Raw genomic sequence first — 5,042 nt, 5'->3', positions numbered from 1 at the left:
TTTCTCAACAAGATCACACAGGCTTTTGCTGTCCCAGCTGTTCCATTGGATATATTCCAACATCCCCTCCTTTTTCGTTTTTTTAAATAAACAGCAACATCAGTGTGGTGTCCAATCTATCAACATTCTGAGCAATTAGTCATCCTTGGAACCATCTGCATCCTATAAACAGAAAACAGACAAATAGGAATAGCTGCAATGGCTGCAAAGGAGCCATGAGTAACACTTTGCCACCAGGGTTTAGGATGTATTCCTTGAAGCACATTAGCCAACAGCTTCTCAGCCAACCCTTGGCCTCTTACAGCATGAAGCTGTTTAGCAAATGATTAAAATATCTCTTCGCAAGAAATAGACATCAAAGAATAAATTCCCTCAAATGTCCTGGAGATGATACTTCAATGGTGCCAGGCATATAGGCTATGGTTAAAATCAGCAGGGGTAACACAGGAAGATGTCACATTTTAATCACATCACAATGATACTTATTTTTGTAAATCTAAGACTTGTTCTCCCAACCACTATATGGTGATTTGCACATCCTCTAAATCTGATTCTGTCTGCTTGCCGATGTAAGCCTACCACATGTCCATAGTGCATGAGAGTCATTGTGCTATTGTTTCACAAATTGATGTTTCTGGATCAATGAAGGAGGTACCACTCGAGAGACCACAGCTGTCGCCATTGTAGCAAAAAGTCCAATTAGCCCCAAAATAATCCAGTCAACAAATCATTTACTCAAATGCAAGATATGCTGTAAGACTTGTCATACCAGTCCTGCCATGGGACCATCCTCCCAAAGCCTGGTAAGGTTTACTGGTAGCCAAATCCCAAGTCTTTTCTTTAGGAGAAAAAGTGTATCAGAAATAAATCAATAGGTACATCAGCATTAAGACACATATAAAGGCAACAATTATAACAATCCAGACTATAAAGAGTAAGGTTTAACTTCACTGGACCAACAGCTGTTACATAGGGAAGGTTATACAGGTTTGTAAATATCCGATAACATTTTGACAAAAAATTGTAATTTGTTGGTGTCCACACTGAGGTTGCTCCTGTCCAGGTAGACATAAAGCTTGTAGCTGTGGCCAATTTTCCAAAGATGCCATGTTCAGGTCCAAGAAGTCCATTAGATAAGATTACTCATGGCCTAGGTGGGGCAAGCCCCCCATCACACCACAGAAGAAGTTCAGTATACTTCTTCCAAAAATTCAAATTAGAAATGTTAAGTGAGATAGTATTGTTATTGCAGTGCGATAGCTGAAAGTCATCAATACAGTTTGTAACAAAGAAACCATTAGGTTCTCAGTCAAGAAATCGATATCCTGAATGAATGGAAATTCTCCCCCTTCATCCTCTGAAAGTGGACCAATATGTATCAGAAATAATATAGTACTTCAAAGTGATTGTTTCACAAACTGGCTCATTGAGCCATCCAATAATATATGTTTCACTTTGTATAACATGTTTCTATTTCAGATTTTTTTTGAAAGATAAATGTTAGAGCCCCAAACAACCTTAGAAGTAGCCTTTTACAAACACTATATACCCACAATTGAGACTTAGGTCTCAGAAATTGTTTATGGCATATGATACATAGGTACAATATCTTAACTCCTAAAGAAATGTTAAGAGTCCTGCCTTCTTCTGCAGGGAAGGAAGGCCCAGAGGAATGCCAGGGGCCAAGCATATATATTCTGTCATTAGTATATACCATACTCACAGGTTCAGTCCAAACCAGCAATTGTAGTAGAAGTGTATGTGGGATATAGAACCAATATACATATTCAATGCTTATTGCAAAAATGCAAGTAAGCACCATTATCATAGCTAACCAGGTTTTTTTTTTTTTCTGCTGTCTTCAGCACCTCAGTGTTGGTGAGGGTCCTTTCACCATTTGTAGCCAAACCCTTTACCAAACCCTTTACCTGGCTCAAAGTAGGAATGCTTTGGGATCTCATATGGGCACCAGTTCTGATTCTGAAAGCTCCACTTCCATTCAAGCTCCCTCTTTGGGGCCTGGGAAAGCAGCAAAGGATTGTTCAAAGCTTTCGGACCCTGCATCCATGTGGGAGACCCAGAAGAATCTGTTGGCTCCTGCTTCAAACTGGCTCATCTCCAACCACTGCGGACACTTGGGGTGTGAATCATCAGATGGAAGAGTTTCCTCCCTGTCTCTCCTACTCTGTGTATATCTGACTTTCCAATATAATAAGTAAATCTTTAAAAAGAAAAAAAAATGCAGTAAATAGTGTAAGAGAGAGCACATCCTTTGGACTGGAGCTAACTTCCCCTTTGTTATTTTTTAGTAATTGAAATTTCAAGGTCCAGTAAGCTCTTTCAACAATGCCTTATCCTTGTGGATTGTAAGTATTCCTGCAATATGTTCAATTTGCCAATCAATGCAAAACTACCTGAAGTGCTACTTGTAAAAGCAGGGCCATTATCAGATTTAAGTTTCATGCAACACCACTCCAGCAAAAGTTTCTAATAGAGCTGAAATAAGAGCTCAGGTAGAATCAGATTTGTGTAAAGTAGCCCAAACAAACTGGGAATAAGTGTCAAATACCACACAAACCAAAAGTGTCTGGGGGAAAAGGAACATAAGTAAAATCATATTGCCAAACTGATTGGTTTGTAATCCTTAGGGGTTGCAACCTGCAAGGCGTTCAGCACAATATGGGGATTGACAAACAGGGCATTGTTGAACAACAGAGCGAACCTGGTGAGTGTTGAGTATTAGAATGCAAGGCTGAATGCTCCTCCTGTGCTGAGGAAAATACAGGACAAATTAAGAGATACGCCTGGTGAATTTATTCTATTAAAGGTCTTGGAAGATTTGTATTCAAATGAATATGTCTAACATACAAAGGAAAGGAATGCTATTGAAGCAATTACTGCAGATAAGTAAGTATTGTTAAACTATCAGTGTCATTAGTCTTGACTGTTGCTGTGACTGTATCAGGGAACAGCTTTAATACATTTATAGAAACAGAAAGAACATTTTACATTTAAGAAGACTTTTTCAATAAAGTGATAATGGTGTATAATGCAAAATTTGAGCAGATATATACGGGGAAGTAATTGTGAGGTGTAAATCTGGGCCATATATTCAACATTTTCCAGTGCTAGATCCATCAACAAAATAAACAGGAGCAATGGGGTTAAGCATAATTTGAAGAATGGAAGTAACAATAAATTCAGTTTTCTAGAAAAGATTCCATAATTATCCAGAAGAATAATGATTTCCAATATATCTTAATAATCAGAAAAAGCTATTTGTATTTTATCATGTAATGGTAATGTTCTTTCAAAGTCTTTGGACGAGCTCCGAGGACTACATCCCAACTGCCAAGGAGACCACGGGGAATTGGAGTGCCTTCAGAGGCCAAGAACTCTGAGGTCACCCACCTCCATTTGGATCTCCCACATGGGATGGAAGAAGCCCATATCCTGCCTCGCAGGATCCAAGGTCATCGGAACGACAACCAGGAGCACTGAGGGTCTGCAGAAACAAAACAGTAAACTTCCTTCAGGACTAGGGAGAGGAGCTTTCTCTGGTTCTTGCCTGGTCCCGACTTTGGGTTCACATCCTCTCTCATAATGACCATCAGGATCACTCCAGAAACCCCTCAAAACAAACAAACAAACAAACAAATAAAAAAACCTAGACTAGATAGAGAACAAAAAGGAAAGCTTAGAAACAGGAAACGGGCAGTGAGGATGCACTTATAATCCATCGGGCAGAACACAAAGATTATTTACTCCTCACTAGGGTTTTGAAGATTTCTCTGCACAACCCTCCTAAAACTGTTCATCTAAACTGTTGACGTATGTCTTGTTAGAGTTATAGAGTTCAACTACCTGAAAAACAGCCAGGTTCTGCAAAATCATGCTTCAATGATGTGAGCTGCTAAATACTAAAATTAAAATAGACATGAGACAGCTGAATAGTAATCTATAGCCATTTTAAGGTGTATAGAACCCAGCTGTATATAAACTAATAATTGCAATGTCAATGTAGAAGTCATAGGATGTGGTTCAGAACTTGCACTCTTTTCTCTCTCTCTCTCTCTCTCCTTTAACATGCTGGTTATACAATACCATGTCTACTAATTCCATTACGTTATAAATTGTTACTGATGTAATGTTGGGGCTTTTAATTGATTGGGATGATACTCTGTTGGCTCTACCTTCAGACCAGAGACTGTCTCCCCATGAAATTGTTGAACTTATCTGGACAATTAGATGCTGGACTCTATGCTTTGTAGATGCTTGCAAGGAAAGAATCTCAACTGAATCTGAACTGTAGCAATGCAACAAGAATCCACCATGGGGAGGAGGAGGGGTTTTGGGGTGGGAAGGGGGGAATTCCAGAGCCTATAGAACTGTGGCACATAATTCCATGTAATCAATACAAAATAAATTTTTAAAAAGTCTTTGGATCCAAGGAGCAGGATAATAGCTTGAGGATCAAAGCCATGGTGGTGTTCACCACGCAATTGGCTCTGACAGACAAGTTCTGCAAATTTATGGAGATAGGGGTTAAAACTCTATGTCTCTTGTTGTAAATATATCCATTCTAATGGGAGGTTATTGTGTGCCAACACACCTGAAGGAGATGATTATGCGGGAAGGATCAAAAGAAGTGGGAAGCTAAAATCTATCCTGTGGGCAAATGCCTTTTATACTCATTGTTCAAAAAATTACAATTCTTTATTGGCCAGGGGCCTTACAATGTGCTTTGCTGTCCAGTGCAATGTCACCCTCTAATGTAGCAAACAAATTCTGTAGTTGATAATTAGGAATTCCCTATATAAAATATATCATATTAGTATCCCATAGCAGGTTTTGGTCATTATTTAAAGTTTTTTTTTTTTAAAGATTCATTCATTTTCATTACAAAGTCAGATATACAGAGAGGAGGAGAGACAGAGAGGAAGATCCTCCGCTAGATGACTCACTCCCCAAGTGAACACAACGACCAGTGCTGCGCCAATCCGAAGCCAGGAATCAGGAACCTCTTCTGGGTCCCCCATGTG

Source organism: Ochotona curzoniae, unplaced genomic scaffold, assembly GCF_017591425.1.
Source record: "Ochotona curzoniae isolate NIBS_2020 unplaced genomic scaffold, NIBS_Ocur_1.0 contig_676, whole genome shotgun sequence".
NCBI lineage: Eukaryota > Metazoa > Chordata > Mammalia > Lagomorpha > Ochotonidae > Ochotona > Ochotona curzoniae.
Note: the sequence above shows the minus strand (reverse complement) of the source record.